A 21,192-nucleotide genomic window follows, 5' to 3' on the forward strand; every position below is an offset into this window, starting at 1 on the left:
ATCCATAAACTGACCAAATAAACTGTTTTTATTTCAGTTGCTGAAATAGAGAGAGGTCTGGAGTCCTTGCACAGAAGCAGAGAGCAGATTAGGCAGGCATATGCAGATGTGGACCCAGAGGTAGGTAAGCTGACTGCCAATAAATGCAAAATGTTACAAATGACAACCCCATGACAACCCCATGCGCACCAGGAACATATTATGGTTTTAGGACAGTTTTGTGGACTGCAGCTGAGTGGGTTCTACAGACCAGCTGCTTAGAACAGTTTTGTGAACTCCAGCTGAGTGGGTTCTACAAACTAGCTGCCTAGAACAGTTTTGTGGATAGCTAGTGTGGTGCCATCTGAGGAGTGACTCTGTAGACCTATGACGGCGTAGCTTGATGTCTCCTATGGTGTTGCTTTTGACGATGGTTATATCACTTGTTTGTTTGGCAATCTATATTTAGCTTCTATTGGCGTTTACCCTGCATTGTTTACCACATCTTGTCCTGTGTATTTATGAATCAGCTTACTCTTCATGTTCATTCATTCATTTATTCATATTTTCTCCATGTAAAACGCTTAAAAAAACACAAAAAGCTAGATAATCTGTTTTCTCATGCATGTCCTCGTCAAATGTGTCTATCTTTGTCCATGATCTGTTTAACTAAATAATACAAGCTTTCTAAAAGGGAATGTTCTCTTCCCTACTAACATTGTCTCGTCTCTAGTCTCGTCTTACTAACACCCCACTCGTGGGCTGTACCTTGACGTGGTGAGTGGGCTTCCAACTAAACAGGTCTTGCTTCTCTATACAAAATGTCTACTCCTGGACTATTTTGAATCCACAACATGCTGTGTTATTCAGTTTTCAGTTTCTATGTGTTTTCAGATGTTGTGTAATGTTGTTACTAATGATGTGATTGGATATTGTGTTTGTAAATATTGGTTTACAATGCAAATGTATGTTTTTTTACAATACAAATTTTCAAAGCCCGTTTTCTCAAAATGAGTTATTTCTCATCTTAGGGACATCAAAACCACCACTTGAGTAGCACCTACATACACCTAACTTTCCAGTTTTGTTCCAATCCATATTCTGAAGGGTTTGGCCAAGGGGGATTTTTTAAATTTCATTCATAGCCTGATTTATATAACAGTTTATCCCTAAAACATGGCGAAAATTGGTCTTTTTATGACTGTTGACAGTATTTTATGATTTCTGAAGTGAAGAAAAGATATATCAAAAATCCCCCTTGAACAAAGTTTTGAATAGGGATATGTGAACAAAATGAAACAAGAATTTTGAATCTGGCCTGAACCAGTTTAAAAAATTGATGTCCCGAAATTATGCAAATTAGTGCATATTTAGCGCATATAATGCCTAATTTGCATGTTTATCCATAAGATTTCAGAAAACTTGTAATAGAAAAAAAGATGCTCCTTAATGTACCTAACAAACTGGGGGAGTTTGATGGTGATACCTATTAAGGATTTTTTTTTTCCTATTCACCTGGGGTGTCTCCCCTTAAACCAATGTGTGTTGCCTCTTCTCATAATAAAAAAAGCTAATTTCATTCTGAAATAATCAAGATCACTACAATTGAATGCATATGAACTCCATTTTAGTTTTAGAGTAGGTAAATTCAGGAAAATGTAATGCAAATTACCAAATTTTAACCTCGAGACTTTTTAAACATTACACAAATGTCATTAGTAGCCTAGTAGGCTAAGCCTATTTCAAGTCTTAAGCAAATCCTAGTTAATTGATGCAACCCCCTACAACAACTTTGATCAGCTACAAGGAGGCAGGGGGCCTTTCCAGGAGCCACAGTCCACCAAATGACTCCTGGAAAGGCCCCCTGCCTCCGCGTGACCACTGTGTGTCGTCAGCTGTCCGTATCCAGCCAACCCCACCCCTTTTTACCTTTGGCTCTTTGCTTTCTTTTCCCCCACCTATTCTTTGCGGCATTCTCTATGAGCCTGTTCTGCTAAGTGCTTACTGTGCTTTGTTATATAATTCAATTAAATGTCATATTAGAGACTACAGGGATAGCTAACACATAATGGCCTACCATGTAGGCAACTTCTCTGTAACTATTTGTGAATGTTTACTGCTCTGTATATGGTCTTAGCCAATAGACAAACATTTTCCAGGAGCTTGCTCGATCGTCTCGTTGAGAGAAGTCAGGGAAGAATTTTTACAGCTCACTTTTTTGGCCCGCAGGTGAAACGTTTTTTTTTGCTTCCCTCTGAATATGTAGGGGTGGGACCTGTTCCCTCCTTCCCACTGCTCTCTGTAAAGCGTGTTGCATCTGTGTATGAAATGTGCAATACAAATAAAGCTTGATTTGATTTGAGCTATAGCCTACATACTTCCACCCAGGAAAAGGGTTAGTAGCCTAGTAGCCTACACACTTTCACCCATGTAGAGAGGGTAGTAGCCTATATTCTACCCACTTCATCCAGGGAGAGGGTAGTAACCTTTATCCTTGGGAAAAGGGAGTAGTCTATACTGTAGCTTACACACTTCAACCAGGGAGAGGGTTGTAGCCTTTAACCTAAACATTTCACCATGGGAGAGCGCAGTAACCCATATACAACATAGCCTACTTACAGTACACCAAGTGTTGTGGGGGGGGGGGCATTCTTCTGGAAACGGTGAGGTGTAGAAAGAAACCAGAGTTGTGAGTGTTCTTCATAGATAGCTGAATTATCAAGCAATCCCACCACTGAGACTTGATGGTAAAGGTGGGTCTTCCAGGCAGATGGAAGGCCTGGAGAATGATCATGTGGCATGTAGACATGCAGAGAAATAGGTCCTAAAAGATATGTCCCAAAATAGAATTAATGTAACGAGACGCTAAAAAGGACCTGACACCACACATGGTGATGATGATGCTGTTGAATGAATTTAACCTGATTCACCTGGTCAGGCGACACAGACACTCACATGCTTGGCTCAAATGTGGCTATTGCGTGTTTCGCTTGTTGGCTTTGATGCGTTATTTGCGCTTGGCCCGGTTATTGCTGCTTGCAGCTATATTTGTGATTGTATCCTGTTTCATAGGGTCAGTCAGCCAGTCAGCCAGCCAGTCAGTCAGTCAGTCAGCCAGCCAGACAGTCAGTCAGTCAGTCAGCCAGTCAGTCAGTCAGCCAGTCAGTCAGTCAGTCAGTCAGCCAGTCAGTCAGTCAGTCAGCCAGTCAGTCAGTCAGTCAGTCAGTCAGTCAGCCAGTCAGTCAGTCAGTCAGCCAGTCAGTCAGTCAGTCAATCAGTCAGTCAGTCAGTCAGTCAGTCAGTCAGTCAGTCAGTCAGTCAGTCATCCAGTCAGTCAGCCAGTCAGTCAATCAGTCAGTCAGTCAGTCAGTCAGTCAGTCAGTCAGTCAGTCAGTCAGTCAGTCAGTCAGTCAGTCAGTCAGTCAGTCACCTGACTTGCCCATGCAGCACAGGGAGGTAATGGACCATGAGCTACATTAGAGCAGGGAGGCAGGGCAGGGGGGGCTAGTAGAGGAAAACAGAGGGATGGAGAGGAGAAGAGAGGAGAGGAAGTGTAGAGACTGAAGTGGTGGAGGACAGCGCTGACGAGAGGAGAGCAGATTGGAGGGGCGGGCTGGTGTCACGGTACACTGGGCAGAGACAGCAAGCCAAGCAACATTCACACATTGCCCAATAGCAGCTCATTAGTTTGCTGTCAAAAGGGGCATTAATATTTCTCTGTAATAAACACCCAGTTATCAACACAGATGGCTCGCTTACATGTTCAAAGAATGGACAGTTAAGGCCCATTCATACTCTACTCTGTAAACGCTACGCTAGCTCAAGCAGCGCAAGCTACCGAAGTGACGTTGACGCTTCCTTGCGTAGCAACGTGTCTCATGCCAAAAATTGTAACTTAACGTCAGCACAAGTGCTATTTCACGCGAACCGATAGGGGTGATAAAGAGGACGAAACTGTATCCGCTGTCAAAGAAGAAGAATTTGTTTCCGCTGGTATCGGCTGAAAAATGTCCGTGGAAGGTGGAAAAGCTGGAAAGAAAAGAATGGACAGTCTATATGTATCGCCAGAGAGGGAAGAGCAGCTTTTCCAAACGAGTACGCGCTCACAGCCATTTTCACCGTGTGTAATACAGGCAGTCTGGACAGGTTATAGGTCACCGGACTACGACCACTGGTTTTCCCTCTGCTGGAGGGACAGTATATTGCATCTGATAAGACGCAAGGCAGCGACCCCCGCGCGCTCAGTGTAGGAAAATACTTGCGTGGAGCCCGCGTTCACAGCCGCGCTAGCATAGCGTGCGTAGAGTATGAATCAGGCTTTAACGCTAACACGGCGCAGCTGCAGGAAGATGCTACCGGCTTCTGGGCACTGTGTCGTTCGGCGGACACAGAAAGCGGTCGCTATACAGGTAGCTAGCGTTAGCCGCATCCAGCTTAGCTGGTTCAGGTTTTCTAAAATGTTCTCAGGCGGCTACTGTCCGGTTGTGGGTTTGTGTCATGTGGTTGATTCGATATCGGTTAACTTGGTTTGAGACGCAACGGTAGAGCTGTGAGAGTTACATGCAACTATTCTGCCTTCCTCAGGACGCGGCCATCTTGGTGCTTCCGTTCAAAGGAAGCTCCTTCCGTGCCAGAACCCACCACACACACACTTCCAGGTCCCTGGCTCAAACCATGCTGCAACATGCATTATCAAACATTGACAAATATCATTCAATTGCACATCAAGCGAGCCAGAGACATGTACAGTATGAGGCCTCTTAATTCTAAAAGTGGTATTCTAACTAAATAACTAACCAATGGGCTTATTTAGGACCTGATATCACGCTTGACTCTTGATAATGTGGTGGTGATCTCTTAAAGGGATACGGCATGGTGGTGATCTCCTAAAGGGATACGGCATGTCCATGACTCAGCTGACTGGCTGGAGAGCAGAGGGGAGGTGTGGAGGGAGGAGAGAGAGGATATGACCATGGCGTGTTCTTGGCCTCCCCAGACCCGACTTAAGAGGAGAGAAATCATCAGCTTCCTGAGTTCTGTGGAAAGCACTTCCTGGTACTCTGGCTGGCTTCTCTCCACAGCTGTCTGGAGTTTGTGTCTCTCTCTCTCTCTCTCTCTCTACCCCCTTCTCCTCCTCCTCCTCCTCTCTCTGGGAGGCTGAGTTGATGGATTCTAGGAAATCTATTTCGGACGACTGTGCTTGGTACACCTCAGCTCCCTTTGTTCTGCAAACCACCTGATCTGTCCATCAGTTCCCAGCTGCAAAGATTAACCTTCTTTTACCGGCGTCATATAACCCCGTCCTGCTAGTCACAGGACTACAGCGCTCTACGGGCGACCTGCTGGATCAGATTGTGCTCATAACGCTGTGTTCTTTGTTCACGGGGCAAGGGGGCAAAGGAAAACTACCGCAGTCAAAGTGCAGAGGAGCGATTGCCTCCTGACGGGCCGGGTTCCAAACTGCTGCTGAATCTCTCCTTCCTTCCTTCCTTCCTTCCTTCCTTCCTTCCTTCCTTCCTTCCTTCCTTCCTTCCTTCCACCCCCACCTTGGTGAGCGAGAGGCCTCTCTATGAACGAGCCGGAGCTCTCTCTCCACTCGCCGCCGTCCTCATCTGAAGCGTCGTCTGTTTGCTGTGATATTCCCCACAGTTTGTGATGTCATACCCTCACCCCTGCTCTGGCTGTGTCCACTGCACTGGTGATAAGACTGTCCCCTTTTTAAGACTGCCCCATATCTCCCCTGGGTATGGTGTTTGAGGGGGGGTGGAGGAAGAGAGAGAAGGAGAAAAGCCAGCATGTGTGTTGGAAATAGCAACAGATGTGTGGAGAGAGAGAGAGAGAGAGAGAGAGAGAGAGAGAGAGAGAGAGGGAGAGAGAGAGAGAGAGAGAGGGAGGGAGAGAGAGAGAGAGAGAGAGAAGAAAAGAGCAGAGTATGATCCATTAAAACCCTGTTACACAAAGAGCTCCCACTCTTTACACTGTCCTGGAGTGATCGGGGGGTGTGACTATCTCTCGCTTTCCCTCTTCCTTTCTCTCCCTCTCTCTCACGCTCTCTCTCCCTCTCTTTCTCTCTCTCTCTGTCTTTCTCTCTCTCGTCTCTCTCTTTCTCTCTCTCACTCTCTTTCTCTCTCTGTCTCTCTCTCCCTCTCTCTCACTCTCTCTTTCACGCTCCCTCTCTCTTTCTCTCTCTGTCTCTCTCTCTCTCCCTCTCTCTTTCTTTCCCTTTTAGCTATGGGATGATTTACTGGAGCTTTAAGGGGAAGCACTGCACATTGCCTTAGAGAATCACACAATAGCTCAATGTATTTCAGGACAAACACAGCTCTTATCTGACGTGGGAGGTGTGTGGTGTGTGTGTGTGTGTGTTTCCAGGAGTAAAATCTGGAGCCAAAGTATTTTATCGACAGCACTAGCGCAGTCACACAAACATGTGCGCACAGGCACACACACACCCACACGCACACACACACAGAAACACACACGCCCACACACACCAGGTTTATGGCTCCCCAGGCTACATCCTTACCATTACAGATTATCCAGCATTCACTGTGGAAACAGGATAAGACATAAAAAGCACCAACTGGTCAAATAAATCAGCAGGAAGAATGGTCCTCTCAGGCCACCGTACCCAAATATAACTCATCTGAGCCGGACAGATAAACGGTGACCCCCCCCCTCCCGACTCTGAACACTGGCCGAGTGAAGCAGAGCACCAGAAGCCTCAACATGGTTCCCTGATAACGTGAGAAAGCGCTCAGCCGATCCTCCCTGACAACACCGGCCGCGTGCTTATGTTCTCCTCCCTCCTCACCGCTGAGGGAGGGGCGCTCTGCCAGACCAACAGCGCTGAACCCACATCAGGGCCTGTCCTGGCCTGTAGGGGGGGGGGGGGGTCCTGGCCTGTACCCAGCCCCTGAGGAGAGGGGGGGGGTCCTGGCCTGTGTGGGGGGGGGGGGTCCTGGCCTGTACCCAGCCCCTGAGGAGAGGGGGGGGGGTCCTGGCCTGTGTGGGGGGGGGGGTCCTGGCCTGTACCCAGCCCCTGAGGAGAGGGGGGGGGGGGGGTCCTGGCCCGTACCCAGCCCCTGAGGAGAGGGGGGGGGGTCCTGGCCTGTGTGGGGGGGGGGGTCCTGGCCTGTACCCAGCCCCTGAGGAGAGGGGGGGGGGGGGTCCTGGCCCGTACCCAGCCCCTGGGGAGAGGAGAGGGGGTCCTGGCCTGTACCCAGCCCCTGAGGGGGGGAGGGGGGTCCTGGCCCGTACCCAGCCCCTGGGGAGAGGGGGGGGGGTCCTGGCCTGTACGCAGCCCCTGAGGAGAGGAGGGGGGCAGGGGGGGGGGCGGGCGTTCTGATCTCTCTCTGACCCCGTCCATGTTCTTTCAGATTTACACTGGTAATACCTCCAGGATAACATCCACTCTCACAGGCTCACGACGCTTAGAAATTCTTCTACACACCTGGCGTTGACGCCCGGAGGATTATCCCTGCTGACAGCTCGGGCCTGTTGACCCGATCAACCAACGTCTGCAGGTCTTCTTGAGTCTTGAACACGTTTCAGAAGTTCTGAAGAGTCTGACGAATATCAATGCGTTTCCTCCCTCTCGTCCAGAAGCTAATAACAAGTTGTTGTCAAGGCTTACAAGTGTTAGATCCACAAAAGACTTGATAACACATGTTTCTGGAGCTCTTAGATGTCTAATCCTTGAAATGGCGGGACCTCTCCTCAGTCCTTCCCTAGCTGAAGGACTCATCTTTGTCAAGACTTGCTCAGTGTACTAAAAATAATATGTGAGCGCATTCTGTTGGTATTTTCTCCAGTGTACTTTTCCACTGTTTATCTAACACTTGTCAGGTGCCAAGAAACACAACACCAATTTACTAATCACCCTCTCTCTCCCTCATAGGGGCACACCCTGCTGGAATGCCAAGCTTCTTCAAACACGGCCTTAAAACCACACACCATGGACGAGTCCCCCTTTAACCCTTTCGGCGTCGAGGGAACCGTGTGCAAATTCTATTGCGTTCCGCTGCGTTCTGCTGTTTCCTGAACTCTGTTGACAGTCCACCGAAGTCGCTGCATCGCTTTCCGAAATAACCATTACAGAGGAGCCGTTTGGCGGCAGGTTCCCAGGCCGTGAACCACTGAAAGAACTTCCATTTGTTAGGATGAATACAATCTATTGCTCTTGGACGCAAGCGCCCGACGCTGCAGCTTGTTTCACTTCCGAGGAACAATGCTGGCTCTGTGCGCACGCTGTCTTATAGAATGACTGCATCTTGGAACGCTGGGGATCAAAATGCAGAGAGTTCTAGAAACAGTTAACCCTCCTGAGGCAGCCCGACTCCGGGTCGGATCCAGAACCCCTGCTGTGACGCAGCGGTCCCACCCAGGACAGAACCGCGCGGGGCGTGGGCGCCACACTGTCAGGGAGACGGGTTTATGTGTGCGTCTAAACCAAAGAGATGAAACCTTCTACACACCCAATGGCACACCTGCCCCGCCCATCTCCCCTGGAATGCACTGTGATGTTAGCTTAACCGCCACCACACACACACACACTCACTCACGCGCACACACCGTGTGTACACAGCACGCACACATGCCTTCGACCGGCGGGAAGAGGACGCGAGCGCGGCGCTGAGAGGCATGCGAGCAGCGTTCCTTTAGGCCGATCTATCGTGCGCCAACTCCCGAGAGACTGACTGACGCCTAATAAGACCCAGACCTGAGGATCTGCAGCCCCTCCTCCGAGTTCTGCAGCTCGTCAGACAGACGTCTCCACCTGAGCAGGGCGTTCAGCTGGGACTGCTCCTCTGCCTCCGCACCCGACCGCTGGACAGGAGGAGAGGGAGGGGGGAGAGAGGGGGGGGGGAGAGTGGGGGAGAGGGGGGGGGGAGAGGGAGGGAGGGGGAGAGGGAGGGAGGGAGGGGGAGAGGAAGGGGGGGGAGAGAGTGAGTGAGTAAGGAGGGACGATGGAGAAAACAGGTAACAGCCACGGTTTCATCCAACTCAAATGTGATTCAACCAGGGTTATGCCGGGTGCAGACTAGAGAATTTGAAGGCCGATTTTAGCTTTGACTGCACGGTCCCATTCAGAACCAGTGCATTTGGCCAGGCTGTTTTCTCCTTCAAAACATCCCATCAGTGGAATTCAGTGCCACAATCAATTAGAGAGTCCTCAACCTTCTACTCATTTAAACGTAGTATTAAGAAATGGCTCCTGGAGAACCAGCAGTGTCAACACTGATCTGTTGTGTGCGTGTGTGTGTGTGTGCGCGCGCGTGTGTGTGTGCACGCAGAGTCACTGAGAGTGGGGTGTGTGTGTGTGTGTGTGGGTGGGGGGGTTATGTGCTTGTTACTGTATGGAGTAAGTTTTAGGTCAGGTGGACTATGTTTTATGTACTGTGTGTTTGTAATTGTGTATTGTGAATTATGTATTGTGATTTTTTTTATTTATTCTGCCATCAACCTGACAAGGGACTACAGATGAAAATTAGCCTGTTGTCTATATCTGGCATATTTACATTTATGTATGTATTTATTTAAATGTTTATTAATATGTGCTGTCCCTATTTTAAATAAATAAATCAAATCAAGTGTGATAGCGTACGTGGTCTCTCCCGGCAGGGCACAAGGGCACACACGGTAGACGCTCGTACGTGGTCTCTCCCGGCAGGGCCAGGGACACACGGGAGACGCTCGTACGTGGTGTCTCCCGGCAGGGCCAGGGGCACACGGGAGACGCTCGTACGTGGTCTCTCCCGGCAGGGCCAGGGACACACGGGAGACGCTCGTACGTGGTCTCTCCCGGCAGGGCCAGGGGCACACGGGAGACGCTCGTACGTGGTCTCTCCCGGCAGGGCTAGGGGCACACAGGGAGACGCTGGGATCCAGGCGGACCGGCTGCTTGCGTTCCTCGTTGTTTTGCCCCCAGCGCCCCGCCCCAGTCATAAAGCTCACATGATTAAGGGCCGTACACAAAAGAGAGAACATTTATGGGTAACTCTAGCCGGCAGGGGAGGAGAGGGGGAGGAGAGGGGGAGGAGAGGGATCAGGGGGGAGGGATCAGGGGGGAGGAGAGGGATCAGGGGGGAGGGATCAGGGGGGAGGAGAGGGGGAGCGGGAGGGATCAGGGGGAGGGATCAGGGGGGAGGAGAGGGGGAGTGGCAGGGATCAGGGGGGAGGAGAGGGATCAGGGGGGAGGGATCAGGGGGGAGGAGAGGGGGAGCGGGAGGGATCAGGGGGAGGGATCAGGGGGGAGGAGAGGGGGAGTGGCAGGGATCAGGGGGGAGGAGAGGGATCAGGGGGAGGGATCAGGGGGGAGGAGAGGGGGAGGGGGAGGGATCAGGGGGGAGGAGAGGGGGAGCCGGAGGGAGCAGGGGGGAGGAGAGGGGGAGGGATCAGGGGGGAGGAGAGGGGGAGGGATCAGGGGGGAGGAGAGGGGGAGTGGCAGGGATCAGGGGGGAGGAGAGGGATCAGGGGGGAGGAGAGGGGGAGTGGCAGGGATCAGGGGGGAGGAGAGGGGGAGTGGGAAGGATCAGGGGGGAGGAGAGGGGGAGGGATCAGGGGGGAGGAGAGGGGGGAGGAGAGGGGGAGTGGGAGGGATCAGGGGAGAGGAGAGGGGGGGAGGAGAGGGCGAGAGGGAGGGATCAGGACTGCAGCAACATGAAAACCGCCAGCTTTTATCAGCCATTTTCTCCCCTCCCATGGTTCCCAGCAGACGAGGGGAACGGAACCCGATGATCTGCTGGTTGTTTAAACGGGGCCTCCCTGTTGCAATGGGGTCTAATGTTCCGTGGAGGAGCTGTCTAACTGTGTTCCAAGCTACTCTCTAAGTGGTTTCTGGGGACCACTGGAAACAAGATGGAGCCAAGCTGAAGTGTCCGACGCCAAGCCCTGTGTGTCGCATCTGGCGCTCGGAGGAACGCGTATCAGCACTTCTACAGCAGACAGATTACAATATAAACTGCTTGGATGTGGATGAATAGCATTTTTGATCAGCCTTTATACAGCTTTACTCTCATTCCTCCCAGTAAAGACGTTTCCTCTTCTAACTCGCCGAGACTGCGTTTTCTCTGTTTGACGCGAGTCCCAAGATGGCCGCCGCAGGCCAGACGGGCGCAGAGCCGGGCGTCCGGTTACCTGCTGGGCCCGGGCCCAGATGAGGTCCTCCAGGAAGGTGGCGAAGCCCTCGCTGAGCCACTCCTCGGTCCAGTCGCGGGCGCCGATGGCCAGGCCGAACCAGGCGTGCGCCAGCTCGTGGCACAGACGGGAACCGCACAGGGAGCCGCCCAGCGCGCTCTGGGACAGGAACACCATGTGGGGGCTGTCGGGGGGAGGAGGAGGACAGGGAGAGGGAGGGTAAGAGTGGGGAAAAGAAAGAACACACAGCGAGCAAACAATAACACAAACGGAGCCGAGCGTGTCATTATCAGACGCGCAGTATACAGTCAACACCCACCGCCAAGCCTGCGAGATCAGAGCACGTCAGAGAGGCCCCACACCGGTCAGCCCCACACCGGTCAGCCCCACACCGGTCAGACACACACCGGTCAGCCCCACACCGGTCAGACACACACCGGTCAGACACACACCGGTCATCCCCTCCCCACACCGGTCAGCCGCACACCGGTCAGCCCCACACCGGTCAGCCCCACACCGGTCAGCCCCACACCGGTCAGACACACACCGGTCAGACACACACCGGTCAGACACACACCGGTCATCCCCTCCCCACACCGGTCAGCCCCACACCGGTCAGACCCACACCGGTCATTACAGGAGGAGAGGAGCGGCGACGGGAAGAAGGGGTAGGAGGAGGAAGAGGAGGAGGAGGAGGAAGAGGGGGCGGGCAGAGGATGGATTACATGGTGCCATGGCGACTAGATAGAGCGGCGTTCCCAACCTGCACGCCAGTGCTGCCAGACCGGAACGCGCTCTCTCCCCCGCGACCAACGTTGGTCACCGCCCCTCTTTATCATAAACCATAAACCACGTGTCGTAAACCCAAAAGATCTACTTGTCTGTCATCGTCGTCGTCGTGTGTGTGTGTGTGTGTGTGTGTACCATTAATATACATTCTTATCAAAGCCTGACTGTGAACCGAGCCCCGTTGCTGAAAGGAGGTGTGGAGATGCGGGTGTCCTCGCGCAATAAGGGGCTCTAATCCAAGCCCTCGGCCAATGAGAGTCCAGGCGAGAGAGAGAAAGAGAGGAGCAAATAAAAGCTCTTCTCTAGGCGCTCGCATTCCTCTCTAATTCTTAACAAATGTGGCCCAAAATGCTAAATAAATAACCTGTGCTCGTATTTAGACGACGTCTTGGCTCGTCGGCTGATTATACGTAGCTGATTAAATAGCCGGCGCTAAGATATAAAGCGCTGGCTCTTTGCTTTTCCCCTCGAAGGAGCACTGAACATTTGGTTTGATGAAAGGGCTCAGAAACTTCCCTTCGCGCACGCGATGACAACGACCTGCCAGAGGAAAAAAACAACCAGTAACCAGCCTCTGAGGGGCGTGGCTCCTCTTCACACGCCGCTACGAGCTCCCGCCTTCTCCTGAATGCCTCCGTGCAGGAACAACACACTCAAACAGCGCTGACAGGCACCACGCGCTGACTTCTCAGCGACAGGACGTCACAAAGGCCTTTTGTAAAGCGCCGATCGACGTGATTCACAAAGGCGCCGCGCGGCTCTGCTCTCGGCGCGGTCAACCGCCCAGTCGCTCCACGTCTCTCCATCTACACAGAGCCTTTGTGTTATCATACAAACACGGTTTGGAGGGCCTTCAGATACCAGAGGAGCCTCTAGAACAGCAGAATGTCTGCCTTTGTGACTGTATTATTATTTGTGACTGTGTTGTTATTGACTGTGTTATTTGTTGGGTTCGATCAATAGCAATAATGGCTCTTCATCACGGCCAAGGCTGAGAAGAGAATACCACAGCCCCGCATTTCAGTACAATACACCTGTGTAGGGCTAGGGCTGGAGCTGGAGGCCTAGGGTTGGGCTGGAGGCCTAGGGTTGGCGCTTGGGTTGGGCTTGAGGCCTAGGGTTGGGACTGGAGGCCTAGGGTTGGCGCTAGGGTTGGGCTGGAGGCCTAGGGTTGGGACTGGAGGCCTAGGGTTGGGACTGGAGGCCTAGGGTTGTGTGTTTAGTGTGTTTAGTGTGTTTAGTGTGTTCAGTATGTTTAGTGTGTTTAGTGTGTTCAGTATGTTTAGTGTGTTTAGTGTGTTTAGTGTGTTCAGTGTGTTTAGTGTGTTTAGTGTGTTCAGTATGTTTAGTGTGTTCAGTGTGTTGTGTGTTTAGTGTGTTTAGTGTGTTTAGTGTGTTCAGTGTGTTTAGTGTGTTCAGTGTGTTCAGTGTGTTGTGTGTTTAGTGTGTTTAGTGTGTTTAGTGTGTTCAGTGTGTTTAGTGTGTTTAGTAGTGTGTTTAGTGTGTTTAGTATGTTTAGTGTGTTCAGTATGTTCAGTGTGTTTAGTGTGTTCAGTATGTTCAGTGTGTTCAGTGTGTTCAGTATGTTCAGTGTGTTCAGTGTGTTCAGTGTGTTCAGTGTGTTTAGTGTGTTCAGTGTGTTTAGTGTGTTTAGTGTGTTTAGTGTGTTCAGTGTGTTCAGTGTGTTTAGTGTGTTCAGTGTGTTTAGTGTATTCAGTGTGTTCAGTATTTTTAGTGTGTTTAGTGTGTTCAGTGTGTTCAGTGTGTTTAGTGTGTTCAGTGTTTAGTGTGTTCAGTGTGTTCAGTGTGTTTAGTGTGGTCAGTGTGTTTAGTGTGTTCAGTGTGTTCAGTGTGTTTAGTGTGTTCAGTGTGTTTAGTGTGTTCAGTGTGTTCAGTATGTTTAGTGTGTTCAGTGTGTTCATTGTGTTCAGTGTGTTCAGTGTGTTCAGTGTGTTTAGTGTGTTTAGTGTGTTCAGTGTGTTTAGTGTGTTCAGTGTGTTTAGTGTGTTCAGTGTTTAGTGTGTTCAGTGTGTTCAGTGTGTTTAGTGTGTTTAGTGTGTTCAGTGTGTTCAGTGTGTTTAGTATGTTCAGTGTGTTTAGTGTGTTCAGTGTTTAGTGTGTTCAGTGTGTTTAGTGTGTTCAGTGTGTTTAGTGTGTTGTGTGTTCAGTGTGTTTAGTTGGGGGCTGCATCTCACACACACATCAACGTGGGTCAGCGGGAGATCTGGACCTGGCCTGTCAGTGACGGGACAGAGGGATCCAGGCTCCAAACACACAGGATGCTCACAAATACACACACGCACACACGCACACTCACACACGCACACCCGTGCGCACACACACAAAAAGACATGGTTGAACAGTAGCCAACTGTCTTCTTCGCTCCATTTCTCAGAAGCAGAATCAGATCATGAGAACATCATAGCTTGTTTACAGGCTCAGTCAAAACAACCAGGATCCAGTCAGTCTTCGGTTCCTCTCCCAGTGACAGAACAGTAGCTTTAGATAAACACCGGGTCTTACTGGGCCAGAAGATACTAACATTAGCTTTATGAGTTACTTTGTGGTCTAATCTTATTTCCCCACAAGTGGATAAGCAGGCCTTTGTTGTCAGTTCCTGTCCTGTATGTGTGTGTGTGTGTGTGTGCGTGTGTGTGTGTGTGTCTGTCTGTCTGTCTGTCTGTGTCTGTGTGTGTGCGTGTGACACAAAGACCGCCTTTCAAGGACGGCGCCCGCACATGTTCTTCAGGGGGGAGGAGGAATTCATCAGAGCGGTGACAAATCACATGGTCCCACCCCGATGACGCCACGGCAACAACACAAGCTTTCACACTCGGCAGCAGCCTGACTGGTCGTCAGGAACGGCCTGGACCCGCCTCTCACTCATTAACACACTCTGGCCTGGACCCGCCTCTCACTCATTAACACACTCTGGCCTTAACACACTCTGGCACACACACACACACACACACACACACACACACACACACACACAGACAAAGACACACGTGCATGCACACAGGCAGACAGACAGGCACACACACACACCCAGAAAGACAAAGAGACAAACAGACAAACACACACACACATAGATGCACACAACACACACAAAATAAAAACTCATACACACGCTTGTCCACACAGGCCCATGCAAACAAACGAGGGCTCTCAGACACATTCCCCATGCTCCTACAAGCTCCTCCCCTCAGGGGAGCAGAAAACAGCCTCACAAGCACAAGCTCCTCCCCTCAGGGGAGCAGGAAAACAGCCTCACGAGCACAAGCTCCTCCCCTCTGGGGAGCAGGAAAACAGCCTCACGAGCACAAGCTCCTCCCCTCAGGGGAGCAGGAAAACAGCCTCACGAGCACAAGCTCCTCCCCTCAGTCTCTCACGTGATATTATAAAGCCACACTCTGTCTGTGATCCATGATATTGATGAAATTGTAATGGATTTGCTTCTAGGTGTACTCCTAGGTTCTAGGTTTGTCCACACTATGAGCTATGGACACGTACAGGACAGTCTATGGAGCCACCAAATACTTATCACTAGATAGACATGAACTTCATTCATCTCTGTAGGAGGGAATTTGATGACAAATGACAACTCTAGAATCATAAGCCCCGCCCCCAGGCCTCAGTCTCCAGACGTGCCAACAGAACTCCTCTCTCGTCTCGCGCTCTCATTTGCAAAGCGACAGAACTTTTGGCTTCAGAAGCGTCAGGAGGGAGTTGATTTAAGGGAGGGAACATGTAGGAAGGAAGAGAACTCCGCCGCTCCCTCCCTCCCTCCATAATCATCCCTCGTTCCCCGAGCCCCCCCCTCCGACGGGACACCGGCATGTATAATGCAAGCGAGAGCCTATCAGAGCCCGGTAATTGACATCCCTGACCCAGATCTGCTCCCGGCAATGACACCACCCAATCAGTCCCGTGACGGACGAGGCCAGTGTGTGTGTGTGTGTGTGTGTGTGTGTGTGTGTGCGTTCAGTCATGCCAACCCCATGAGAAGCCGTGACATTGTCTGTCTCTCTCCCTCCCTCTCTCCCTCTCTCTCTCTCTCTCTCTCTCTCTCTCTTTCTCTCTCTCTCCTGTCTGTGGTCTTATTTTAGGCACCAGGGCCTATTTGACCAAACTCCTACTGCTGTCCTTTTCTTTAACAAGTCTGACTTCAAATGTCTGGCATTCCAGGCGGGCCGGCTGGTGGGCTCTGTTGTCCTGGGCTCTGCGTCTCGTTCCCAGGCCGGGCCCCGCGAGGCCCGGGCCAACATGCCTCTCCATGTAGGGCTGCGAATCACACACCTGGGGCCTGGGGCAGAGCAGAGACCACGCCGACGCCAGCAAGATCACCGCCCCAAAATAAATATCAGGAAGGGATATCAGTTGAGTTTTTCATACCGACGAGAGGGGGCGTGGCTGGACGAGATGGGGCGTGGCTGGACGAGAGGGGGCGTGGCTGGACGATAGGGGGCATGGCTGGACGATAGGGGGCGTGGCTGGACGAGAGGGGGCATGGCTAGACAATAGGGGGCGTGGCTGGACGAGAGGGGGCATGGTTGGACGAGAGGGGGCGTGGCTGGACGAGAGGGGGCGTGGTTGGATGCAGGCTTAAGTGCCCCGAGACACACAGCTGGTTCTGAGCGGGCCAGGTATGCGGGGCTCCTGATAGCCCCGGCCGGCGTGAGCCGATAGATGGGATCCACATGTCCGCCGCTGGGACGGGGATGGGGAGCGCGCGCGGGGCGCCAGCGCAGGGCCGGGGATGGGGAGCGCGCGCGGGGCGCCAGCGCAGGGCCGGGCCGGGGATGGGGAGCGCGCACGGGGGGCTGCTTGTTCTGTCCGCGGGGTGCGCCCCTCCGCCTCCCTGTTAGCTTGATTGCTCCACATTAGCAGTTCAGAGAGGCTGCCGCTAACTAGGCCGGTACAGGGAGCCCTGCTGCCTGTCAATGCGCAGACACACACACAGGCGCACACATGCATGCCACATGCAACCGCATGCACACACGCATACACACAAGCACGCAAACACACACACACACCACACACAGACACACACACAGGCCCCATCATCAAAGCTGCATGGAAGCTGTGTCCGCAGCGAAGACAGATGTTTCTTATATGAGGGAGGAGGGAGGGAGGAGGGAGGGAGGAGGGAGGGAGGGAGGAGGGAGGGAGGGAGGGAGGAGGGAGGAGGGAGGAGGGAAGAGGGAGGGAGGGAGGGAGGGAGGAGGAAGGAGGGAAGAGGGAGGGAGGGAGGAGGGAGAGGCCTTCTGGAGTCCAGTCACGTCCTCAGAGAGCGTGGGAGTGATGTCAGCGCGGTGGAATGTGGAGGTAATCAAAGTGAGGAATCTCCTCTGCCTCCTGTGTTGGGACCAGAGGAAACACTGTCCATCCCTGGACCCTGGACACACACACACGTGCAGACCCCTACTGGACAAGGACACCCACACACACACACACACGCAGACCCCTACTGGACACGGACACCCACACACACACACACACGCAGACCCCTACTGGACACGGACACCCACACACACACACACACACACACACACACACACAAACACACACACACGCAGACCCCTACTGGACCCACACACACGCACAGACCCCTACTGGACACCCACACACGCAGACCCCTACTGGACACACACACATGCGCAGACCCCTACTGGACACACACACATGCGCAGACCCCTACTGGAAACACACACATGCGCAGACCCCTACTGGACACACACACATGCGCAGACCCCTACTGGACACACACACATGCGCAAACCCCTTCTGGACACACACACATGCGCAGACCCCTACTGGACACACACACATGCGCAGACCCCTTCTGGACACACACACATGCGCAGACCCCTACTGGACACACACACATGCGCAGACCCCTACTGGACACACACACATGCGCAGACCCCTACTGGACACACACACATGCGCAGACCCCTACTGGACACACACACATGCGCAGACCCCTTCTGGACACACACACATGCGCAGACCCCTACTGGACACACACACATGCGCAGACCCCTACTGGACACACACACATGCGCAGACCCCTACTGGACACACACACATGCGCAGACCCCTACTGGACACACACACATGCGCAGACCCCTACTGGACACACACACATGCGCAGACCCCTACTGGACCCATACTGGGTTGATTACTTTCTTTTCGCTGATTTTTTTCTGCTCTTCTTGCCGCCCCCTGCAAGATGCCGGCTGCCCATGACTAAATACGCCACTGCGCGCAGACCGCTACTGGACCCACACCCACACACACACACACACGCACACACACACACGCAGACCCCTACTAGTATGGGGGGTGGAAAGTGCCACTTATTTGCTAACTGAGCAGACACACGTGACGAACGTCCCCACGTGACCACGTGTGCTATTCACTAACGTAGCTAACCCAGCAAACGCTCGTCAGGGCCGGGGGTACTTGAGCACGTGTGCTATTCGCGTACGTAGCTAACGTCGCTACTTGAGCACGTGTGCTATTCGCGTACGTAGCTAACGTCGCTACGTGAGCACTTGTGCTACAGTAGGACCCCACTCATCCGAACCCAACGGGACCGCAGGTCGTTCGTATCTCTGAAATGTCCGGATGACTGGAACATATGTTAAAATGCACCAAATTCAATAAGTGGTATACTTGTTTCATATAGACTCATAATAGACCAATAAATACCCTTAATTACTTGTGAAAATGCATCAAAATTGCAATCAAATAGCCAACTAAACTCATATAGGCCAGTAGCCTATAATAAAATAACCGAATTTCCACTTGAGTGCGTGCTTTGATCAAATACAGTACTTTATTCTCAAATGAGGCTTACGCTGCATCGATAGTCTACTGTATTCGCAGAACAACATGGTATAGCCTAAAACAACCCAACATTAGAACAATTAGAGCAAATGATAATCAATAAATAAATAAATGAAATGACAGACAAGTTGTCGTGTTTTAGGCTATTGTAGCCTAAAAGAAAGTCTCTAAAATAACAGATGTAGACTAACGTGGCCTAGGCTGTAGGCTATTATTTAACAAATACAGTAGGTCTAGTAGGCTAATCTACATGCTTACAACACGTCTGTGTTCCTGAAGTCCATTAACTGGGAACGAAAAATGACTCGATGCTGCTTCAGGTTGCTGACGCGCTTTCTGGCTACCAAGGAATGCAGCTCTCGCGCAGCAGACTCGTTTGTGTTTTGCGCTCGACATAAAGTAACAAAGAAATGAAACGTGACAGTAGACTACAGCCTACAGGCAACATGTAGGTCTAGGTCTACATACAGTTCTGTTTTTATTCACAGTAGGATACAGTACTGTAATGAAAAGCCCACCAGTAACCAGATAGCAGGCAAAAAAAAAAAAGAAGAGTTTTTTTAGCCTGTCCGGTAGACCGGGAGGTTCGGATCTCTTAAGTTCGGATGAGTGGGGTCCTACTGAATTCCCTAAAGTAGCTGAGTAAACACGTCGTCGCCGTCAGTTAACGTGGCTATCCCGACTTTACAAGTGAGACGGCGAGACCAGTAGTTCCTTTTTTGCTCGTTAATGCTTTGCATCCATGTAGGCTAACCTACATTTCTGTAGTTGCTGTTTAATGGTGCGTTCGTTTGTGGTCTGACGTGGCAAGTCGCAAGTGGCAAAATACCCACCTCCGACCTGTGTGCATTCGAGCTATAGCGAATGATATGATGATGATAAGATATTGACATCAGCCGGCAACTGGAGGCTGAGAAACATATCCGAATTAGCGACGAGGAAGTGCGAGTTCAATTTGCCACCTCCCAGTTATAAACGAACGCACCATATACCCTGGCATAAGTGCGCTTTTTCATAACCATAGCAACCATTGCTTTATTGTACAAAGACTCAGTAAACTGTAAAAAGACAAGTTCAAGTTGGATTAGAAAGCTGTAGCTGATCGCGCCAAAAAGTATGTTTCCATACATAGCCTACCCATTCAGACCAGAGATTAAATCTTAAATGGTGGTGGTGTAGCCTACTTCATTGTAGGAATAATAGGTATGGCTACAACTACACACAGGCCACAAAATACAATAACAAAATACAGACAACAGCGGCCACTAAGGATTTTCTTTTCATGTTGGTAGGCTATCAGGGCTTTTTCCAGGACTGTCAAATAAGCCTATAGACAAAGGCTATCCGATTAATAAATGCACGGCACTAAACTTCTGGTATATACAGTATGTATAACGTGTTAGGCCTAGCCTAAGCTTACTTTAGTGCACAGCAAACATTGCCTTTGCCCTTTAGGTCTTTATTGTTGTTGTTATTATTTTACTATGTCGAATGATTTGCCTGTTTGTGTGCTGCGCGCACCATTGCATTCCTGTACCCTCATTTATTTAATGTATTTCGTTAGATAAAAACGAATAATGTAGGCCACAACTAGGCTACACACATAGGATATAGATAAAATGTAGTGTAAAACGAAATAATAAAAAAACAGCGTAAAACGCAGACCGCGGTTGAAATCTATCAATTTGAACGCTCAGGATAATTCCTAACCGTGACAGCCCTATGGTTGACAAGTAGGCTAGTCATATTGAACAATACACTTTTATTTTGCCAATGAGCCTACTTCACAATATACTACGAATTTTCTTTCGGCCCATGGTGCATAACACAGATGGAGACATATTAGACAGGATGCAGGGACAATGTAAATAAATATAACACCAGTGAGTTAGCTACTACCACAGCACTTGGCGTGGCTGGAGAACATAAGCTAAGCCAAATGACGGTGGCAATAATAATATAACATAATTTATCTTGTCAGCAACACACAGTAAGCACAATAGTAGGAATAATAACATATATTAACCAGGTTATCTGTTAGTAGCCTGCTATTATTTAGGCTCAATAATCTAACGTTAAGTTGTCATATCAGTGATCTCACTGGACGGAGGCTGGCTAGCCATATCCGAGCTAACAAGACAACTAGCAGCTTAAGTAACCTAATGATGGTGACGGCGACGTTCCTCAATACCACTCGTGGACAAGTAGCGACGTTAGCTACGTTCGCAATACCACTCGTGGACAAGTAGCGACGTTAGCTACGTTCGCAATACCACGCGTGGGCAAGTAGCGACGTTCGTTAGGTTTGTCTTCTCAGTTAGCAAATCCACACGGCCATAATTACGGGAGCTAACGTGAGCCACGCGAATGCCGCGACCAATGCACACATTGCTGACTTACTTCAGGTCGCCGCCGTCGCTAGGACAAAAT

Source organism: Borostomias antarcticus, assembly GCF_949987555.1.
Source record: "Borostomias antarcticus genome assembly, chromosome: 23".
Classification (NCBI taxonomy): domain Eukaryota; kingdom Metazoa; phylum Chordata; class Actinopteri; order Stomiiformes; family Stomiidae; genus Borostomias; species Borostomias antarcticus.